We start from the raw sequence: 25223 nt of genomic DNA, 5'->3' as shown, positions 1-25223 counted from the left end.
ATTAATGAATATATACATGAAAAATGATAACATTACATGAATACATACACCATATCGATTTTATATCAAAAGCATACAAAACTCATTTTTTATTTATCTCGCGGTTGGAAAAAAAAAGTTTCTATATATATTTAAAGATAATTTTCTTGATATTTATCAATAATTTAGGTTTCGGTAATTTTTTTTTTACTCCTTTTATTGAAAAAAAATAATTTTTCCCTTGTTTTAAAAATTAAAAATGTTAAAAAATTCTCTTAAAAAATTTGAAAAGAATTTTTGAATTTAATAAAATAAAAAATTGTCAAATTTTAAATATTCATTTTTGAAAATTAACTTTTATTGATTTAAATTAATAAGTTTAACTAATTGGTAATGAATAAGCACACTAAAAGAATTTGTTCGAAACAAATAAACGATTGTTTATTATCAAATAAATATTTATTTGCATGAAATAATTTTTTAAAGTCAAATAAAAAATATTTTCTTCGAATACTGAAATTATTGATTCGAATACAATTTATTTGATTTAAATAAATATTATTTGATTCAAATAAATATTTGTTTAACTGAAAGTAAAATTATTTGATTAAGGTAAATATTCTTTAATTAAAATAGAAATTATTTGGATTCAAGTAAATTATTTTTTGCTTTCAATAAAAATTATTGGATTCAAGTAAATATTTCTTTGGTTTTAAAGAAAAATTATTTGATCCAAGTAAAAATTTGTTAGATTAAAATAAAAATTATTTGACTCAAGTAGATATTCTTTAATTGAAATACAAATTATTTAAATTCAAGTAAATATTTTTTTGATTTAAATAAAAATTATTTGATACAGGTAAAAATTCATTTGATTTAAATAAAAATTTATTTGATTCAAGTAAATATTTCCTTGCTTTCAATAAAAAGTATTGTATTGAAGTAAATATTTCTTTGGTTTAAAGAAAAATTATTTGGATTCAAGTAAATATTTATTTGCTTTCAATAAAAATTATTTCATTCGAGTAAATATTTCTTTGCTTTCAATAAAAAATATTTTGTTTCGAGCAATTTTTAGAAGACAAGAAATCATTTATTTGAGTAAAACTTAATTTTTTTAGTGTAAATAATAATAAATTTATAAATTATGAAATAATAAAACTAAATACAAAAAAGAACTAAAGAAAAATTTTATTTTATTTTAAGAGTTTTTTTTTACCTAATTTCAGTTGCCGAACAGTTAAAACAAAAAAAGGGTGTAAACATAAATTTTTTAGTGTAAATAATAATAATAAATCCATAAAGTTTGAATGAATTAAAAATTAATACAAAAAAGAACTAATGGAAAATTTTATTTTATTTTGAGAGAATTTCTTTTTTACTGAAATTAAGTTGACGGATAGTCAAAACAAAAAAAGGGTGGAATTATAAATTTTTCTGTCTATTGTTTGACCAACTTTGAAGATTATTTCCCCTCACTGCATGAAATATTAAAGAATAAACTTTTCAAATTTTATTTATCAAAAGTCACTATAGAGGAAAAACATTAATAAAATACATATGAATTGAATTTTCTGTCTGGTAAAATTTCACTTTGAAAAATTGTTTTTGTTATATCGAAAAGAAAAAAAAAGTGGATTTTATACTTGTGCATTTTGTCTTTATGTCAGCAATTTTAAAATGTAGCATTTCTTTCAACACTTGTACTCAAAACAAAAATGTTCCTTTCAAAATGAATTATAAAGAAAATCATATAGTAAATAATATATTATATTATAATTATTATATTAATAATAATATTTAATATAATAATAATAATAAAAATATTATCAATAAATTTCAAAATTTTTTTCGAAGTATATTTTTTAAGAGAAGAAAAATCTATTTTTTAATAAAAAGAAAAAAGAAATATTTTGTTACAGAAAACTAAAATTATATAAATACTTTTTTTAATATAAAATATTCTAAATAAAATTTTTATTCCTTTTGACAGTATCAAAGAAATAAAATTTTATTTGATTTTTTTTTTGTTTTAAAATGGATTTTTTAAAATATGAAATAGAGAAAGAAATTGCAAATTTCAAATACATAAATGAAAAAAAAAATGAAAGATATAGAGAAAATGAAAAATGAAATTTAGTTTCAAGTTGCCAATATACAGCTTTTAACGTGAATCTCGTTGAAAAGTTCTCTCTCTCTCTCATAAAAAAAAGAGAAGAGAAAAATGATAGAAAAAAAGTTTCAGTCAACAAATTTTTGCTACACATCAGTGCACACACGAACGTTTACCGCAATTATCCGTATAACTTCTCAAGGGTAAAAATACCGCAGTCCCCGTGTGTGAGAGACATATGGAATATAGAAATGTAATTTTCTTTTTTTCCTAAAAAAGAGATGATTTCTATCCCAAGTCACGAAGATAAATTGCTTTTATTTTTATATATATGAAAATGAACAAACGTCAATATAAATATATCATGTTTTTTCTCTCAAAATGAAAAAAGAGAACGAAAACAAAAAAGGAGAAAAATAGTCAACGCTGGCTGCAGTCGTTAAGGCGTATATAACTCCTAATGGAATTTATTAGTTATTAGGGGTTCGATTCCTCGCGGAGTTTTTATTTTTAAGTTTTTTTGAAAGTAATTTTATAATTATAATAATAATCATAATAATAGTAAGTATAATTATAATAACAATTATTAAATTATTGTTAATTATTTATTAACAATTATAGTCATAATATTTTGTTCAAGTTTTTATTAATATTGTAATAAAGAGCATTGCCTATTATAATCATAATAATACTAACTGACTATTATAATAATAATAGTAATTATAATTATGTCTAATAATTATAATTATAATAATAATTATACTATTTTCATTTTTTAATAAAAAAAGGCTAAATACGGCCCAAAAACTGTATTTCTGCCTTTTTATCACAAAAGATTAAAAAAAGGTTTTAACAAAAAGCAAATGATAATGATTATAATTATAATAATAAATAATACAACTAATAATAGTAATAATATAATAACTCAATAATAAAATCTTATTATTAAAATGAAAAAATTAAGTAAATAAGTAATAATAAATTATTTTCAAATACGTGAGACATACAATATTATTAATAACAGAATTTGAAAAATAAATTTAAGGGAGAAATAATTATTATGTAATGAAGAATTTTGCACGTATTTAAAAATAGGTGCAATTTACATAATTTTGGAATTTACTGCGGTTATTTCCATTTTAAAATATGTCAGAAAATTATAAACACATAAAATATATGAAATGATTGTCAGTGTCAGAGAACATTTCATTCTCGTGTCAATTAAATGATTCATGATGCGAGATTTTAACCTTAATGATGCAACTTTAGTCTACAAAAAATAAGGAAAAAAATTGCTGACATTATAAAGACATTTCTCGAATGACTTTGATTTGACTGGTGATATTTTTTTTATCAATATTGATTAAATTTATCCAACTCATATGTTTATCTTATTTAGAAAAATTATTCGCGTTGGTGAAATTGATAAATTATTTCTATTGTTGCTATTATTATTATTATTGCTATATAATACTATTACGATTACTATTACTAAAACTATTACTATTACTATTATTAATGTTATTATTATTATTATGCAAATTATAAAATTTTTTATTTTTTAATATAAACCAATTTTTGAATATTTTCTTCGGAAGAATTCAATTATTTTCTATAAAATATTAATAAAACTCTTTTCAAGAATTCAATTATTTTTATAAATAGTAAAATTTTTCGCAAGAATTAAATTATTATTATAAAAAATAAAATTCTTCTCAGAAATTCAATTATTTTGAATAAAATATTAATAAAATTCAATAATCAAAATTTTAATTATAATTATAAACATACACGTTTATTTAAAAAAGTTGAAAAAAATTCTTTGTTTAATTAAATTATTTTCAAAATTTCCAAAAAAAGAATTTAATTATTTACAAAATCTCTTACAAAATTGTTTAAAAGAATTTAATTTTCTATCAATAATTTTAATAATATTTACATAATTCCAATTATTAACAAAATCGATTATAATAAAAAAAATTCAAAAAAACTTCTGAATCAGTTCAATTATTATCAAAAAGCTTTAATTGTATACATATATTCTTAGAAAGAATTGAATTGTTTAAAAAAATTTTAATATAATTCTGAAAAGAATTGAATTATTTTCTAAAAATTTTAATAAATTTACTTCATCAAATGATTAATTTCAATTATTTAGCAAACACGATTATTTCAGAAACTTGAATAAAATTCTTCATATTAAATTCAATTACATTCAAAATTTTCAATTAAAATTCAAAGAAATTTTCTAATAGAATTTAATGAAAATTTTTTAAAATTTTACTAAAATTTTTGTCAAGAATTCAATTATTTTTGTAAATAATAAAATTCTGCGAATAGGAATTCAATTATTTTCAAAAATTGTTTTAAATTACTCGTCAAAATTTTAATTATCTTCATAAATAATAAAATTCATTCTGTAAATTTAATAATTTTCAAAAGTTCGAATAAAATTTTTAGCAAAATTCAATTATCTTCAAATATAAGAAAATTCTTCGCAGAAATTCAATTATTTCCAGAAATTTTTTTTTAAATACTCGTCAAAATTTCAATTATCTTTATAAATATCAATATTCTTCTGCAAAATTCAATTACTTTTAAAAATTTTTTTAAAAATCTGTTCATAATTTCAATTATCTTTACAAATAATAAAATTCTTCTTTGAAATTCAATTATTTCAAAAATTTTAATAAAATTCTTGTCAAAATTTCAATTATCTTTATAAATAATAAAATTCATCCTGGAAATTTAATTATTTTCAAAAGTCGTGATAAAATTCTCTGCAAAATTCAATTATTTTCAAAAATTTCTTTTTAACTTCTCAAAATTTCAATTTTTTTTATAAATATCAATATTCTTCAGCAAAATTCAATTACTTTAAAAATTTTTTTTAAAATCTGTTCATAATTTCAATTATCTTTACAAATAATAAAATTCTTCTTTGAAATTCAATTATTTCAAAAATTTTAATAAAATTCTGGTCAAAATTTCAATTATCTTTATAAATAATAAAATTCATCCTGGAAATTCAATTATTTTCAAAAGTTCTGATAAAATTCTCTGCAAAATTCAATTATCTTCAAAAGTAAGAAAATTCTTCGCAGAAATGCAATTATTTTCAAAAATTTTTTTTCAAATTCTCCTCAAAATTTCAATTACTTTTATAAATATCAATATTCTTCTGCAAAATTTAATTGCTTTTAAAAATTTCTTTAAAAATGTGTTTAAAATTTCAATTATCTTTATAAATAATAAAATTCTTCTTTGAAATTCAATTATTTGCAAAAATTTTAATAAAAATTCTTGTCAAAATTTTAATTATCTTTATAAATAATTTAATTCATCCTGGAAATTTAATTATTTCCAAAACTTCTGATAAAATTCTCTGCAAAATTCAATTATCTTCAAAAGTAAGAAAATTCTTCACAAAAATTCAATTATTTTCAAAAATTTTTTTTCAACTTCTCAAAATTTCAATTATGTTTATAAATATCAATATTCTTCTGCAAAATTCAATTACCTTTTAAAATTTTTTTTAAAATCTGTTCATAATTTCAATTATTTTTATAAATAATAAAATTCTTCTTTGAAATTCAATTTTTTGCAAAAATTTTAATAAAATTGTACGCAACCATTTAATTATTTTCATAAATAATGGAAATTTTACAGGAATATTCAATTACTTACTAATTTTTTATAAATTTCTTCGCAATAATTCAATTATTTTCATAAAAAATATTTAAAAAAATTTTTTTTTAATAGTTTTATTATAATATAAAATATAATGATTTTATCACTCGGTCATCTTTAATTATTATAAAACATGAAGACATCGATTGCTTCGAGTCGAAGACTCGGAGTGATCGATTTCTTCATATTTTATAACAATTTTTTTATAAGTTGTTTAATTTCAAAAAAGCTTGAATTTGCATATTTTAAAAATCTTAATTCCTATGGAAGAATAATTATAATTAAATATTTATTTAAAATAGAAGTTATTGATGTTTCCAAAAAATTTGAAAGAAATTTGTAAATAAATGTAAATTATTTCCTTATGAAAATTGACAATTTCCTACAAAAATATTACGAAACGGAAATATGTTATGTTTTTTTTCCCCAAAGAGAATTATCATATATTATATTATTATAACTACCAAAAAGAGATTTAGCTTTGCTAAAAATTCTTTTTTCCCTCTTTATGAATTTTTGATCGCTTTATAATTATTCCATCAGTGAATAATGAATGCAGGAAAAATAGATTGAATGTATATTGCGATGATAATTAAAACTGCGTAGTAATCAAGCATCATCGTCGTGGAATAAAAAAAAAAAATAAAAAACCGAACTCCACGCACCGTTGGCTAACAATGTCGCGCACAGGATCACCTCCTGTTTTCCTACATTTTATGTTAATTATCGTTACTCACGATACAACATAATTACATTTGAATTTCACACCGAGCCATTCAGTGCATTGGTCGCAAAATGGAAAACTATAAAGTAGCTGTATAAATGCATGTGTTTATATGTTTTTCATTCAATTCATTCAAGGTCATGTCCCAGAGAATATAATGCATTGTTTGCCCATTATATATAAATTATATAAAACACCAAAATTATGTAACTATTTATTTCTTCTCTTAGGCTCTTTAATTTTTTTTTTATACAAAATAAATCTTACAAATAGTTATTAAAATATTTCCAATAAATAGTTTCTTTTTTAATTTTTTAAAAATATTTTTTACAAATATTTCCTATAAATATTTTTTACAAATATTTCCTATAAATATTTTTTACAAATATTTCCTATAAATATTTTTTACAAATATTTCCTATAAATATTCTTAACAAATATTTCCTATAAATATTTTATACAAAGATTTCCTATAAATATTTTTTACACAGATTTTCTATAAATATTCTTTACAAAAATTTCATATAAAAATATTTCTTATTAAGAATTTTTAAATATTCTTTTCATAAAATATTTCTCTAATCTAATGATATTTTTAATAGTAGAAGATTACGAAAAAAAAATCCTTGCAAACATTAATGCAAAAAGCGACAAATTTTATTTTTGCAAAAAGTACACTTTTCTAAAAATTGAATTTCCAGCAGTGTGATATTTTTTTCCTTTCGCGCGAGCAATGCAGATTTTTATCCATTATATTGTTATTCAAAAAAAAGAAAATATATATATACACATTGCGCACAAATAAATAATGTATTCGATTCATATTTTATCCTTACATACCGCCTGGGGCAAAAGATTTATGAACTATGTATGACGGAATGAAAAATAGAATTTTCTCTCGAAAGGTAAACCCTCCTGTTTAATAATAAGGAAAAAGAGCATTTTTTAAGTTAAAAGCCACATATATTTATTTTTAACCCAATTTCCAAGACACGTGAAGAATCATTCGATATAAGAAAAAAAAGATTATTAATCTTTAATATAACAGTGATAACAATAAAAAAAATTTTTTTATCAATAATTATTATTGCAATGTTATAATTGTTATATAATTTATGTTTCCATGTTGTGTATTATATATAATAATATAATACAAGCAAAAGAAGTTTTCGGAAAAATTTTATTCAAACCAAACATAATTTACTTGAGTTAAATAAATGTATATTTATCTCAGGCCTATTTAATTATTTATTTTTTTTTTAAATACAAATTTTCTTCGACGCTAATAAAATTTTTATTTAAATCGAAAAAATTATTTAAACCAAAAACAAATTTTATTTCAACCAAATAAAATTAAATCAAATATAATTTACTTGAGTTAAATAAATGTATATTTATTTCAATAATTGTTTATTTCTTTTAAATAAAAATTTTCTTCGACGCTAATAAAATTTTTATAGGGCTCGAACTAGGTCCGTAAATCACGTAAAAGTTCGTTTTTTTGAAAAAGGTCCGTAAAGTCCGTAATTTGATTCAAAAAAGATATAATTATATAAAAGATATAATTTGGATAATTTTAGAAAAATTACAAATGATTACAAAAATTCAATTATTTTCAAAAAAAATCAAATTCTTCGCAGAAATTCAATTATGTTCAAAGACTTTTAAAAATTCTCATAAAAATTTCAAATTATCTTTAGAAATAATTAAATTCTTTTCCTCAATTCAATTATTTTCAAAAATTTTCCTCAATTCAATGATTTTCAATACGCATCTACTATTTTCATTAAATTTACCAAAAGAATTCAATTATTTAAAAAAAAATTAAATAAAATTCTACACAAACCTTTAATTATTTTCAAAAAATAATAAAAATTTCACAGGAATTTCATTATTTACAAAAATTTTTTTATAAATTTCTTCGCAATCATTCAATTATTTTCGTAAATAATAAAAATAATTGAAATTTTGTAAAATTGAATTATAAATAAATGAATTTGAAAATTCTTAAAGAACTTTTTCAAAAATTATTAAAAATAATGGATTTAGAAGATGTTTAGTTAAAAATACAAAAAAAATTTAATTTTGTAAAAGTTACAAATTATTGCAAAAATTCAATTATTTTCAAGAGTAATAATATTCTTCGCAAAAATTAAATATTGTTCAAAAATAATAAAATTCTTCTTACGGATTCAATTATTTTCACAAAGAATAAAACTATCATTGCAGAATTTAAATTCTAAAAAATGTAATTATTCTTAAAAATGTTATTAAAATTCGTCGATAGAATTCAATTATTTGACAATTTTTTGATAACGATTCTTTGTGGGAATTAAATTTTAAGAAACATTCAATTATTTAATAAATTATTTATTTGCATTTTAGTTGTATATTTAAATAATTGAATTCTAGTAGAATTTTCTAATAAAAAATTGATTTAAAATTAATTTCAGTTAAAATTTTAGATAATAATTGATTATTAAAAGCAATATATTGTGAATTTTTAAAAATAATTGAATTTTGAAATTAATTTTTTTGAAAAAGTTTAATTGAATTTTTTGGTATTATTTTAAGTTTTTATTTCTAATATTTATTTAATTGAAGAATTTACGAATAATTGAAATTTCGTAGAATTGAATTTGTATTAAAAAAAATGGATTTGAAAATTGTCAAAGAACTTTTTCGAAAATTATTAAAAATAATCAATTTAAAGAAGAATTTTAGTTAAAAATTCTTGTAAATAATAATTGAATTGTAAATGATTTTATCACTTGGTTATTTTTAATTATTAGAAAACATGAAGAAATCGATGACTCCGAGTCGAAGACTCGGAGTTATTGATATCTTCATGTTTTATAGTTATTAAAAATTTAATTTTTATTTTGAACTAAATAAAATTTTATTTAAACCAAACTAAACAAATTGTAATAAATTAAAAATCTAATAGTTGGCTGTGAGACAAATATTATATCTTTCTTTCTGGGTGTGGAACAACTAAAAATTTTATTTATTTTTATTTTATTCTAATTTTTCTACATTAGCGAAATTTTCATTTTTTTTTTACTTTTAACAGAAAAATTTCCAAAACTTTCAATTAATTTTAGAAAGTAAATGTTTATTTTTTTTCAATTTTAATTTAAAAACTTTAAAAGTATTTATTTAGAATATTAATTTTTTCCTTCAATTCTAGGGGGACGAATTTTTTTTTCCTTCCCAAATGGCGTTGATGTATATTTTAAGGTAAGATTTTTCCTATTTATAAAACGGCGTGTTAAATATAATTATTATATATAATTGGTCGGTGAATGCACTAATAGTTTATTGGACTGAAAATTGTGTCCTTCAAGGATAAAATTACCCCACTTAGTTTATAGATTTATGGGAATATGGAAGCGTTTCCAGGGCGATGAAGATGATTAGTCAAACGGTGCCTGAAAATATATAGGGGACGGAAAATTGTATTTGGGTCGACTGATATTTAGAAACGTTTTTTTTTCCTTATTTCCCGGGAAATTAATTTACAATTAATCTCAGCGAACACATATATGTATATATTATTAACTGAATGACAATTTTTTCCTTCCAAAAAGAATTTTCTTTGAGTTTTTTTTTCTTGAAAGCGAAACTGTGTTGAGAAAATAATATCTATTTTTCAATTTTACTGCAAAAAAAAATTTGCTATTAATTTAATTAAAATAAAATAATAAAATAAATAAATAAAAAAAATAAATAAAAAAAAAATTAAAAAAAATAAAAACAATTAAAATATTATTGTAATATTAATTAATTTCTAATAATTTATAAATAACAGTAACAATAATAATTAATATTAATAATAATAATAATAAACAACAGTAATAATAATAATTATTAATATTAATTAATTAATTTATTTATTAATAAATAATTAAATTTAATCTGTACTGTAAAATAATTTGTTTTTTCCCACATAATTATTTAAACAATAAAATGTTTAAAAAAAGTAATTAACAATAAAGAAAGGAAGACAGAAATTAATTTTTCTGTCACAGAAAATTTAGTGAATTTATAATTCGCATTCATTGAAACTGAAAATATTTCTACGTCATGCGGGTGCTTTAGATATTATAGATTAAATTATTAATTCGGATTATCAAGTGTAAGGTACAGACTCAAGGGTTAAAAATAGCATAATTGTACGTGACACTTGGGAATACTTTATTAGCCTAAATTTATATTTAAATGAAGCACGTATATACTGAACAAAAAAAAAAATAATAATTAACAATTTGAACCCTGAACTTTTAATTGTAATAAATTTTTTGTTAATTAACTAATAAATTATTACAATTTTTATTGACCAGAAATTTTTTAATTTAGCAAATTATAATAAAAAAAAAGAAAGAAAAAGAAAAAAAGGTAAAAAGAAGATAAAATTAATGAGAACCGCGATTTTTTTAATAGATAAAAAAATATAACGTGTTTTTAAAAAACATAACTAGTTTAAAAAAATACTAGTTTTAAAAACAATAAATTAAATAGAACTTCCTTTTTAGAAAAAAAAATATAACGACTATATTAAAAAAATATAACTACTTTTAAAAACAATATATTTAAAAATTATTTAATTTTGTAAATAAAAATAAATGAATAAAAAAAAATATAACTGTTTCTTTGAAATAAATAAAAAACCATGGAAATTCTCTCTTTAAAAGAAAAGAAAAAAGGTAAATTAATGACTAATTGTTTTACAATAAAAAAAAGGGGATGGGAGAGATTTCTGATTTCCTGTACATAGTTTTGTCACTTATTACACATCCGTGTGGTAAGCGAAAGTGTCCTTATCAATTTAATCACTAAATGTATAGATATATGCGGCATACCTGCGCACACATGCCACGATAGGGTAAGGTAATTTTGCTGTACATTAATGAGGTAAAAGCTACACGCAACTTGACATAGTCACACTTTAAAAAGAGGGCAACTATGTACAAATGATAGTTTTCCATATGTTTATCATTTATTTATTTATTTCACATATAAACTTAGGTACAATTGTACTAATATTTACTAATATTTATTACTGATGATAATAATAATAATAATACTGCGGGAACAAAATTTGTGAATAAATAAATAAATAAAAATATTATTATTATTATTTATAAACATTAAGATGTACGATCACGATAAAATCAAAAAATTTTAATTTATTTAGGTACTTGTTTATTTCAGTAATAAATAGTAGCAATAAATAGTAAAAAAAATTTAATGAATAAAAATTATTAATATAGTTTTATTATTATTTATTATTATTAAAAATGCCCTTCCTCTGCATAATTGACTTTTATTATTTTTATTAATATTATAAATTATTATTACCTACTATTATTTTCATGTTGCAGTTTTGTTTATCTTTTATATCTTTCACAAACTATAATACAATATACATGCTCTTGACGATGTTTTCTCAGCCTTTTTATATACATTATTCATAACACAATCACGTGTATGGAAGAATTTCTTTCTAAATTCAATTATTTTATTGGACTATATTGCCTTTTTTTAAACAAATTAAAATTTTCTGTATTTTTATTAATTGTAGTATAACAATTATTTTATTAATAATTTATTAATGGCAGTATAACGATCATTTTATTAATAATTAATTAATTATCAATCAATTACAATTAAAGAAAATTTATTAAAATTATTTTTTGTATTACAATTTTTTTTTATTGTTCTTGTATTTTTGTATAAAAAAATTTTATTAACCAGGTTGAAGTCCACAACGTTTATCAACGAAAAATTTTTTTCAATAAGTGGTAATTAATAGAAAAAAAAGGAAAAAGCAACAATACTGCCACATTTATTAAAAAAGTAGAGTTTTATTTATATTTTAATAATAATTGTTGTATATTTAACAAAAATATAATATTCAAATAAATTAAAAAAACGTTTTCGTTGATCAACGTTGTGGACTTCAACTTCGTTGTATTACAATATAAAACGTATACATTCGTATATCATTCGTTTTTTAAAAATTATTTAAACAATATAATTGGATTTTAATTAACTAACAAATAAATAAATTCTAGAATTTTTTAATAATTAGCAGTTGATTAATAGTTATTAATTTAATTATTAATAATATTATATTAATACTATTAATTATTATTATTATTATTATTATTATTATTATTATTATTATTATTATTATTATTATTATTATTATTATTATTATTATTGTACAAGGAAAAAATTTTTTTATCTGGAACAGATAAAAAAATGAAAAATAGTTAATTCTCCATCAATTATTACCTAGTAAATTAAAAACCAATTATATTGTTTAAATAATTTAGAAAAAAATAATTATTAATTGTATATGTCTTTTATTGAAAATGCAATTTTATTATACAAAAATAAAATAGAGTAAAAAAATACGAGAACAATAGAAAAAAATTGTTATAAAAAAAATAATTGTAATCTAATTTTTTGTTTTGTTATCAAAGCCAAGAATTTTCTTTTGTTTCTTTCTTATATTACTGTTCCTATTAAATTATTATTTGAAACAAAGTATAATTATTTAAAGTAAAACTACTACTGAAAATAATAATTTTCTAAAAAGATAAAAAAATGATAAATTTGAAAAATAATTTTTCATAATCAAGAAAAGTTTTTTTTTTCGTAAAGAGCAAAACTTGTTTATAGTAATTTAAATGTAATAGAAATAAATAAAAATATATAAATTTAGTATTTATCAAGTAATAAGAATATTTATCAAAAAATGTAATTTTGATAAAGGTGCCGTTTTCGGGGGGGGGGGGGGAGGGGATCTTTTAAAAAAAAGCATTACTTTTTTTTGGAACGTCTCCTAAAAATAAATTATTTATCAATTTTAAATATTTATAAACATTAAATATTTGTAAATATTAAATATTTGTAAATATTAAATATTTATAAATATTAAATATTTATTAATATTTATGGATGCACTTCCGAAAGCAAATATAATAATTAAATGCCAATTTATTTATAAGAACATAAATTCCTTTTAGAGTATGTTTAGCGTTTAATTTATGGACTTTTAAATTGATTTTAATTAGTCTCATTGATGAGGGGGATAAATTAGCAATGAATGTTTATTTTCAAGTTGAATGTGTTTCATATTTATTTGCTTCATAAAAAGGTCTTTTGTTGACACGACAATGAAACTTTACAATAGCTTCTAAAACCACTGTCATTTACATATTTTTCAATATATATGTATATATCAATTTTTCTTCAGCAAAATATCTTTAACTTTGTTTCATTTATATGAATTTATATATAAAAAAAAATATATATAGAATTTTGAATTTAATATTAGCTACAATACTCAACTTTAACATGCGATAACTAATTAACCTAGCCTTGTTTTTCTGTCCATTATATCGAAATTACGCGCTACTACTAATTGCCCTCTCTTCGTTAAATAAAATTGCATTTACGTTAAATAAAATTCACTTTCTATTAAAAAAATTTTATGATGTTCTCTACAAAAACCTTCAATGATATTACTTTCATTTGTTTAATAATATTTTTATTACAAAATGGTTTTAACAGAAAGCAAATATTATTATTACTATTATTATAAAAATAATATTACTATTGCTATTATATAAAAAAATAAATATTATTATTTATTACTATTAATATTAATAATATTTTTACTAACAGGTTTTATTTACGTTATTATGATTTTTATTTTCATTACAATTTATATTAAGTACTACCGAGTTAATTTCACTAGAACAAATTTAGTAGAATTTCTGCATAAAATTTTAGTAAATATTAAGTAGAATTTTAGACAAATATTTTTTTGTAAATATTATTTAATTATATATAATTATTTATTAATATATCATGAGTTAAATATTTCCTTTTTTGAATTTCGCGCCAATAGTTCTTTAAATTGCCGCCTAGATGGCATGAAAGTTCTCTCACAAGCGAAATGAAGCAAATAGAGTTTAAAAATGTTATGCTGGCGATGTAAAGTTGTTTCATTTCAGTTATAAAATGAATACTTATAATTATAATTCACAACAAAAAGCAAATTGTAAATTATTCTTATTAATGGATAAAATTAGAGAAAAGTAATCTGGGAGAAAAAGAATTGATTCTTTAACTTTTATTAATTTATTTTTTTACTTTTATTAGTATTTTATTATTTGTTTTATCATTACTTTTATTATTAATTTTAAATACGATTGTATTTGAAATTAATAATAAAAGTTATAAAGTAAACTTTATTTGTACGTGAAAATAAAAAACAATCGAAGAAAAAATTCCACTCTCCTGATGACAGGAATCGAACCCTTTTCACATACTTCGGGATATTGCAGAGTGTTCTATCCACTGAGCCACCGAGAATCTTTACATAAATTTCTCTTTTCATTTCCTTTCCTACCGTTTTTTTAATAATATAAATTTTTTTATCAACCATAAACGAAAAAATATCCAATGGAAAAAATATTACAATACAAATAGCAACAAATATTTAATAATAAAAAAATAACAATAGAAAATTGAAGGTTTTTCCTCAATAAATATATAAAATATTGTTCGAGGTGAATGTAATTAACAAAATTTTAGTATAGCTTCTATTTAACTACTCGATAACGAATCAAGTATAGGTATAAAAAAAGTGCACGTTCAATGTCAATGAAAAGCATAAAGAATAAGCAGTTATAATAAAAGTGTAATTTTTTAATTTATAATTGATTCTAAACTGTAGGTACATAGGTTTCTTTGGACATAAAAATATAGAAACATATAAAGCTTACTGGCCCTGGTTTCACGACTGATACTACATTTATATATATAAACATATGTTTGTATAAGTTCTTATGTGTCTATTGTCTAGATGTTATATTATAAGGCGCATTGAAGATTCCTGAGGCAAAGCGATTGATTTGAGTTGGTGCTCGAAGACCCACTTGACATTTCAGTGGAAATAAATTGAAGTGACCTTGCTATGAATTCTGAATGCGTTCGATAGAATCTCAGCGTCTAACAGTCTTTTCGACAGCTCGATTGATGATTTTAATCGGCTCTATCTCTTATACAATATATATAAATACAAAAAAAAATTCACTTCCCTATAATTTCACTCAATAACGCGAATAACAAACGAAAAAGAATACATTTCTTGCAATCATACCTAAATTTACGATTTTTTTTCTGAATTCAGGAGAAAAATAATTTCCGCATACCAAGTCCAAAAAAAATAGCAAAGAAAAATTTTTAATTGACTTATTTCATACGCTTTGAATTAAAACACAATTTTTTGTAATAGTTTTTTTTAAGTTATATCAGTTGTTACCAGTTTTGTTAGACTAGAATTTAAAATTTTTCCCGCAACAATTCTTTAAGAAATTAAATTACAAAATTAAAAAATCAAAAAAAGAAAAATAGAGTTAAGATAGAGAAAGAGAATTGACAACAATAATTATGTTTTAATGTAGATAGGAAAATAATAAAAGGCGGAATGTTTGAGAGAAAAAAAAAACTTGTGCGATAATGTTTGTGTTGTATAAAAATAGATGCGGTAATTTTGTTTTTTTTCAAAATTTCTCATTGTGTAAGTTATTTTAAAATCATAAAACTTGACAATTGAAAATGAGAGGAATGCAATTAGTTGCATGTCACAGTAAATATATACAATATAAATATATATTTGTACAAAATAAGGAAGTAGGTGAATATAAATTGTTTGATGAATAATTGCAAAAGGAAGCAAAAACAATGACGAATAAAAAAAAATAGTAGAAGTTGAAAGTTTATGAATTATGCGAAAAATTGGAAATTAGAGAAGGTTTTTTCCTTTTTTTTATAAACTAAGACTGTTTCATCTGTTCTGTTAGAAAATGAAAATAAATTGCTTTTTTGTTATTTTTTAACAGAACGGAAACGGTTGGATTTATATAAGATATTTGATGCGGTAGTTTATATTTGCTGCGTTTCGTTTGTGAGAGAACTTTCATGCCATCTGGGCGGCAATTTAAAGAACTATTGGCGCGAAATTCAAAAAGGAAAAATTTAGTTACTATATTAATATTAATAATATATAATTAATATATATGTAAAAAATTATTGTGAGAGGTAAAATGAATAATTTTGTTTTTTTAATAAGATAATAGATAAAAAATTTTTAAATCCGGCGAATGATTATTGTTCGTGTATGAATTATAAAAAAAAAATGCAAATTAAAGATGGTGCGGAAAAAAGTTAGAATTAAAAAAACAGAACTAGAAACAAAAAATAAGAAAACTAAAAAACTTTTCTTCTAAAGTAGAACGTAATTCTATAGAAGTTTCTCTAAATTTATACACAAGAATTGAAGAAACCAAATAAAAGAACGATGTTTGTCAAAACGAAAAATGTACAAAATAAATATAGTGTTGATCACTGTATTGTCAACATACATAATATATGTTGCGTGACAAAAAAATTTTTTTTTTTCCTTTTCAAAAGAAAAAAGAAGAAAAATTATTAATCGATTAATGATGCAATGACTAGAACACGAAGGGGAAAATGAAATTATATGCTGAAGGTGATGAAAACATTTGTTTAAGTAAAATAGGACAATTTCCGAACAAAACGTAAATTGACCCTCTTTTATATAGTATACATATAAAACTTGACTTGTAAAATATGGTCTGTTGTCATTATATACGAATTATACGATCGTCCTCCTCCTCGAAATTTATTTGGTTTTCATATTATTCATTGGTAAACGAGCTTTGGTTTTCACGTTGGCCCTCATCGTTAGCATATCCTTTAAACCCAAATCAATATATACAAGAAGCCAGGTCAAGAACATTGTCTAGCGTGTTTAAACATTTCGATTCTCCGATCAATAAATTTATAATATTAAAAAATATAATCGTCAATATATATGCAGCTAAAATTCGCTTCTTTATTGTAAAGCTTTCTTCAATTATTCAAATTACAAATTGTTTTCTTTCATTGTACAAATTACTCTTCACAGTTTTTAAGGATATAAAATTGAGACAAAAAAAAAACGTATCAAAATAGTTGCTTTGCAACTATTTTGATACGTTTTTTTTGTCTCAATTTTATATTCTTAGAAAAACTTTGTGAATTCGACAAAAGTTCGCACTAATTACAGTAATAATTTCAAATACTTATTTTAATTATTTAATAACTTTATTAAGTTGGTTCCTCTGAAACTTGAGTAGAAAATTTACTACTAAAATTAAAATTAGAAATTTTTTACTGAACTATTGGAATTTACGGGATTTTAATTCTGGAGAGTATTAGCGATATTATAACCCTTTTTAGAACTCACAGCAATTAATTTCAAATATTAATCATATGTATGCAAAATGTTCCTACTTCATTATTGACTCTAAACGATTTTCATAAATACATATATCCTTTTTAGAATTTACGATTAAATTCAAATATTAATTGTATGCAAAATGTTCCTTCATTATTGACTCTAAAAGGGATATGAGCTTTGAACTTTATACGTTTATTGTTTGCATAATTCACGTTTAAATATCCGATAATTTTAAATTCAAACATCACTTTTTGTCTTTCGTGCTTTAATATTATCAAGCTTGCAATTATTTCTTCATTCATTTATTTCAATTTGAAAATATTTCTATATTCCATTCAGTTATTTAAATTTAAAAATATTTTTAACATTTCTATTCAAAAATATTTTTTGTACATTTTAATTTAAAAATATTTTTAACATTTCTATTCAAAAATATTTTTTGTACATTTTAATTTAAAAATATTTTTTTAATATTTTAATTTAAAAATATTTTTTTAATATTTTAATCTAAAAATATTTTTTTAACATTTTAATTTAAAAATATATTTTTTTCAATTGCACATTTCATGATGCAAAAGTTTTTATTGGTCAAATGAACGAAATATTTTTTATTAAAAATAGTTTCATAATTATTACTGATTGCAATAAGTAAATGTAAAATTAAAACAGTAAATTTTACATTTAGAAACTGTTAATTTTATTTGAAAGCGATGCAAAATTGTTGTAATAAAAATTTCATTTCAAGAAAAAATAAATATTTGTTCACTTGAACGTTCGGAACTTTAGGATCATAATTTCAATTTGAAATCTTTTCCAAAATTATTATTTCAATTTCATTTTTTTTTTAAACAGAAAACTTTTCTAAATTCCAAGCAAAAATCTAAAAATAAAATAATAAATCTTTATCGAACTAATTTTACGTACAAGTATGCGAAATGTTTATGCAGTCAATAATCGATCATCATTCTTTTTCCGAATGACAAATATGATTATGGATCGTTAAATTTTCATTTGTTTGCCTATATTTTGATTTTTAATATAAATGCAAAAAAAAAAAAAAAAATGGTTTTGAGGAAAGATATAATAATTATAAAAGAAGAGGAAGAATTTTGTGTTATTATATTTTGCATCATAATAGTAAAGTTTGAAAGTGAAAAGTCGAGGTGAGGCTCAATATTTTTAAAACTGTCACTTGTTATTTTAGTGATTAATATGAATGGAGAAAGTTAGGAGGAACATCGTGCTTGATGCAATTTAATACTTTATTAATTAATTTAAGTCTCTTTAGTAAATATTAAACTCCTATAAAGTAGAGATGAAGCTATCTATATTGTCGCAATGCATAATAAGCACTTTACATGCATTTCCTTGGAGAATTTTCAGACCAAAATATTGTCTTTGTCCTTGTATTCAAATTGTTTTTGCTTATTTAATATTTGACGTCTATTAAGATTTATTCATCGAGTTAAAGGAGCAAAAAATAATTTAAAAAAGGAGAAATAAAATAAAAATAAGTAGAAGAAAATAAAAAAGAGTAAAAACGAGTAGAAAAAAATAAAAAAGAGTTAAAACGAGTAGAAAGGAATAAAAAAGAGTAAAAGAATATTAAGAGAGAGTAAAAATAAGTAGAAAAAAATTAAAAATTGTAAAAAATATTAAGAAAGAGTAAAAACGAGTAGAAAAAAAATAAAAAAGAGTAAAACGACTAGAAAAGAATAAATAAAAAAGAGTAAAAAATGATAAGAAAGAGTAAAAACGAGTAGAAAAGAATAAAACAGAGTAAGAAATATTAAGAAAGAGTAAAAACGAGTAGAAAAAAAATAAAAAAGAGTAAAAACGAGTAGAAAAAAATAAATAAGAGTAAAAACGAGTAGAAAAGAATAAAAAAAAATATTAAGAAATAATAAAAACAAGTAGAAAAGAAATGAAGAAAGTAAAAAATATTAAGAAATAATAAAAACGAGTAGAAAAGAATAAAAAAATTTTTTTAAATTCAAGAAAGTGTAAAAACGAGTAGAAAAGAATAAAAAAGAGTCAAAAATATTAAGAAAGAATAAAAACGAGTAGAAAAAAATAATTAAGAGTAAAAACGAGTAGAAAAGAATAAAAAAATGTTAAAAAAGAGTAAAAACGAGTAGAAAAGAATAAAAAAATGTTAAAAAAGAGTAAAAACGAGTAGAAAAGAATAAAAAAGATTCAAAAATATTAAGAAAGAATAAAAACGAGTAGAAAAAAAATAAAAATGAGTAGAAAAAAATAAATAAGAGTAAAAACGAGTAGAAAAGAATAAAAAAATGTTAAAAAAGAGTAAAAACGAGTAGAAAAGAATAGAAGAGAGTAAAAAATAGTAAGAAATAATAAAAACGAGTAGAAAAGAATAAAAGAGTAAAAAAAAATGTTAAGAAAGAGTAAAAATGAGTAGAAAAGAATAAAAACGAGTAGAAAAAATAAAAAAGAGTAAAAACATATTAAGAAAGAATAAAAACGTGTAGAAAAAAAATTAAAAAATGTAAAAACGAGTAGAAAAAAATAAAAAAGAGTAAAAACGAGTAGAAAAGAATAAAAGAGTAAAAAAAATATTAAGAAAAAATAAAAACGAGTAGAAAAAAATAAAAAAGAGTGAAAAATAATAAGACTGAGTAAAAACGAGTAAAAAAAGAATTAAAAAGAATAAGAAAAATAAAGAGTACGAAAGAGTTAAAAAGGAATAAGAAAGAGAAAAATAGAGTAATAAATAGTAAGAAAGAATAAACAAAAAAAATAAAGTAGGAATAAAATGCAAATAAAAGTACAATAAAGAATTAAAGAGATCAAAGAAAAATAAAGAGTAATAAAGTAAATAAGACTGGAAAAATACAGAAAAAGCCAAAACAGTTATTAAAAAAGTTATTATTGTTAAAAATCCCGTTTTTCATTACACTGAACATTTCATTATTAGAAGAAAAAGTATATAGAAATTGATGTATGTAGACTAAAGCTATTATACAGTGCACAGAGAAGACTCAACTTTTTTTAAATGAAAAACTTTTTAGAGACTGTTTACAACATAGCTATAATGGAACATATTGCGCAACATTATTGCTCCTTAATATTGCTCTGCAAGTTTCAAAATATTCCTTTTATTAAATTTTCCTTTGCATATTGAGGAGAAAAAATAAACTTGAATTAAATATTTAATCAATATTAAGCAGAAAATTCATCTTTTCTTTGTGCAATTCAATTAAAAATGAAAAAAATCAAAAAGAGAATTTGAATTTCGCGCTAAAATAGTTCTCTAATTGTCCGTTAGGAAAAAAATTCTCTCTCGCAAACGAGATGAAGTGGACGGTGTATATAAGAAGGAAGGACACTCAGAAAAGTTTTCAATTAAACTTGGCAATTATTTATAATTACCGTAGTAATTATTCTATTATTATAATAAAACAATTATTCTAATTAATAAAAATTATTATTAAAAAAATTGTTTTATTATAAAAACAATTATTAGGTACAATAATAATGTTATCATAATAAAATAATTATTCTAATTCATAAAAATAAATTTCCCCCCTTGTTTAAAAAATAGATTTGGAAAAAATTTGTTTTTTTTTGAGATTTCAATATTATAATTTTGGGTAAATGATGAGTAATGATAGGTGAATTTCGAGTATGATGAGTTTCTATAATTTATTTTTATGGGACAAACTACTAAAATACGCCGCTAAAAAAATAATTGTCATATGCATCCTCTTACTATTTTTCCCCAATATTTTGATAACATAATTAATATTAATCACGCAATTATCTTTCAAGTGATATACCACGTGTTACAAAAAAATAGAAAGAGGAATAATAATTTTTATCAATGAGACCATTTTCTCTTATTGAGGAATTTTTGTCAATTTTATAACTATAATAGGTTTTATATAATAATAAATAAATATTTATTTATTTATATAACATATTTCTTTGGATCAGAAAAAAAGTTTATCGAAACTACTAATTTTTGTTTGTTTTAAGCAGCAAAGATTCTTTTTTTTACAAGCAATTTTTGTTTTTGCTATATAAATAAAAGAAGAAATATGATTGAAAATTGCAGGAGAGGAAAAATTCTAATTTTTCATTTGTAATGTAGATTTTTTGTATTTACTTTGACTCTTTTTTTTTTATTTTTTTGAAAAACACAAAAGTGTAGTGTCATCTCAACTGATCGATGATTTGTATTCGTTTATACACGTATGGAAATCGTGATATCAATAAAACTCGACATTCTCTTTCAAAATTGTTTCAATCTTTCAATTCGCGCTCTCGCTTTTATATTTGCTCAATTCTATGCTCTATTGATTTTTTTTTATATTTGTATTTATCAACATTTATATTGCAGTTTCGATTAAAAAAAAACAATTTAATGAAAAATTTTTATGTTAACAAACATTGTATTATAATAATTAAAAATTATTACATAAATTGTTTCTTTAATACACCCAATACATTATTAAATAAAACAAACAAAATAAAAGAATAAATAAAAAAATAAATAAAAAAAAAAATAAAAAAAAAAATAAAAAAAATAAAATAAAACAAACAAAAATTAAACATTAAATAAAACTATTTTTTTTTAATTAAAATTTTTCAAATTAAAATATTAAAATAATTAATATAAATAAATTTTAAATTAAAATAAAAAGTTTCTGTTATCAATTAGAAAGTTAATAATTGTTTTTTTAAGAAAAAAATTTTTTCTTTTATATATTTGGTATATAGAAGAATTAAATGCTTCATTAAAGATGTCTTTTTGTTCGCCGGTCACGTATATATATATACATAAGATAAGTATATGAATCATGTCAAATGTCACGGTTGGACAAGAAAAATACGCGAGTAAAAGAACAACAATTTAAAAAATTAATACTGTTATTGGCACAAAAGGTTCAAACACCTCAAAATGTTCTGTTTTTTTTTCTTTTTTTTCTACATTGCATGACCTTAAAGTGCAATATATAAGACATTTTTTCTATTATTTTTCAATGTCTATTAATTTAATTAATGTTAAATGTTTCTTTAAAATTAATGTTAACATTTTATTTTAATGTAAATTTATAATTTTACTCAAAAATTAAATAAACATTTAAAAATTTGTAATTCATTTAATTTTTAAATAAAACAAAATAGAACGTTAAAAAAGTCAATTAATTATTCATTTTAATTTTAAATTGAATTAATCATTAAATTAAAATTATTATTGTAATTTATTATTGTTAGTTTCATTTTCTATTTCATTTTATTAAAAAATAAAAAAAAATTTTTTAATTACATTTTTTTAATGTTTATTTAAATTTCTTTAAAAATATTATTTATTCAAAATACACTGGCTTTTAGTGGCCGTGTATTAACAAATTAAAATTAATTTAATTAATTAACAAATGAACCTTTAAGTAAAATTAAATAAAACTGAAAAACCTTAGAAAAATTTAATTAAAAAAAAATTTTTATTTTTCAATAGAATGAAATAGAAAGTGAAACTAACGTTAAATTAATTAATGTTAAATAATTAAATGAATTGAAATAATCAAAATTTCTATATTGAATACTATTTTTAAAAAGGAGAAAACGTACAATTTTTCAAAAATAATTTCTTTTTTTTCGAAGTATGTATTTTATAGTGGTTTAATTAGAAATTTGATTTTTTTTTTGTTTCAGTTTTACTACGGGATTAATTTTTTTTTCGTAATGTCGCGCGATAAAGAGTCGATTGTTATACGTATTATATATATATTTTTCGTGAAATATTTCAACGTGTTTTAATCCAGTTCTATATATACTTGTGACGTATCAATTCACGTCACGCTCAACGCACAGGTAAGAAAATGTTTATTCTTTATACGTATTTAGTCTTTTATGTGATTCATTCACCTATTTTTAGAAAATTTTTTTTTTACTTTCAAATATGGTAAATTTGTCAATTCCCCATAATTATATCGTTAAAAATAAATGACACCGCAGTTAATGACTTTAAATTAATTTTCGAGATAATTTCTTTTCTTTCTTTCTCTTTTTATAGAGCTTAATTTAGTTTTAAACGATTTTAGTTCAATTTTTTAAGTAAATAAAATCTATAAGTACTTATAGAAAAGTATATTTTAAATCCTACCTTATTTTTTTATCTTCTGCCGATTGTTCGCTGGTCAATCACGTAATGCGCATGCGTGTTATTCCGATCAGAGGACCTGCCTGAAAAATTTACCCAAAAAAAGGACAATTAAAATAATTTATAGATTTTTTTTTTAAATTTAGAATTAGGAAAATGAGTCACTCATGGGATAAAATTAATAATAGTCTGCTAAGTCTGTAAATAATATAAATGTTTCACGATTATGCGCACGCGTGTCATTCCGATTAGTGAACCTGCCTGGAAAAATTTACCTCCAAAAAGGAAAATTAAAATAATTTTATAGGTTATTTTTTATGTAGGAAAATAAATCACTAGAGGGATAAAATTCTGAAAACTTTTGCAAATTTGTACTAATAGTTATTTAATAAATAATAATAAATAATTTAATAATAATAATTGTTTCACGATTATTAATGCTTGTATTTATGTTATAGCTCTGATTTTCTATTATAAAAGGCTATTTGTTGGTCTGTTAAATTCAGAAATAAAATATAATAATAATAATAATTATTTAATAATAATTACTTCCGGATTATTAACGTTTATATTTACATTATGGCACGAATTTTGTATTTAAAGGCTCTTTATCGGCCTGTTAAATTCTAAAATATAATAATAATAGATTTATTTATTAATAAGACCGAAAATGAATTTAATTATAAATTATAATGAAGTTAGATTTACCAAAAATTTTAATAATTCAAATTCTGAAATTAGTTACATTTTTTAATATATATTTAATTAATTATTAAAAATAATAGATTTATAGAAGAATTTTAATTAAAAATACTTTAAAAAAATTGAATTTTGAAAAAGTTACAAATGATTGGAGAAATTCAATTATTTTCAAAAGTAATAAAATTTTTCGCAAAAATGAAATTATGTTGAAATTTTTTTTAAATAATTCAATTATAAATTCAATTATATTTACAATTTTACATAAATTTCTTTTCAATAATTCAATTATTTTCATAAACAAAATTTCTTACATTTTGGAAAAGTTACAAATGATTGGAAAAAATTAATTATTTTCAAAAGTAATACAATCTTCCTAGAAATTTAATTATTTTTAAGAACTTTAATAAAATTCTTTGCAAAATTTAATTATTTTCATAAATGATAATATTAATCACGTGAATAAAATTATTTTCAAGAGTAATAAAATTCTTTTCAGAAATTCAATTATTTTCAAAAATTAAAAAAAAATTTCGTCATGATTTTAATTATCTTTATAAACAGC

At 20.3% G+C, this 25223-nt stretch overlaps 1 protein-coding gene and 1 long non-coding RNA gene across 3 annotated transcripts in view; one reads left to right on the top strand and one right to left on the bottom strand.

Moving 5' to 3' along the window:
* Positions 1 to 25223, bottom strand: part of LOC122501963 — a 149967-nt gene that overhangs the window by 74244 nt on the left and 50500 nt on the right. For both annotated transcript variants that reach the window (XR_006301597.1, XR_006301598.1), the window contains exon 3: positions 23963 to 24042. This is a non-coding gene — a long non-coding RNA (uncharacterized LOC122501963). The remainder of the gene's footprint in view (positions 1 to 23962; positions 24043 to 25223) is intronic.
* LOC122501958 (calcitonin receptor-like) overlaps positions 9728 to 25223 on the top strand; it is a 314998-nt gene continuing 299502 nt past the window's right edge. Inside the window, exon 1 of the mRNA XM_043611762.1 lies at positions 9728 to 9746. The gene's annotated coding sequence lies outside the window, so the exon portion shown is untranslated. The remainder of the gene's footprint in view (positions 9747 to 25223) is intronic.

The sequence above is a fragment of the Leptopilina heterotoma genome, unplaced genomic scaffold, assembly GCF_015476425.1.
Source record: "Leptopilina heterotoma isolate Lh14 unplaced genomic scaffold, ASM1547642v1 Lhet_219, whole genome shotgun sequence".
NCBI classification, from domain to species: Eukaryota; Metazoa; Arthropoda; class Insecta; order Hymenoptera; family Figitidae; genus Leptopilina; species Leptopilina heterotoma.
This window is presented reverse-complemented; position numbering and strand designations above follow the sequence as displayed.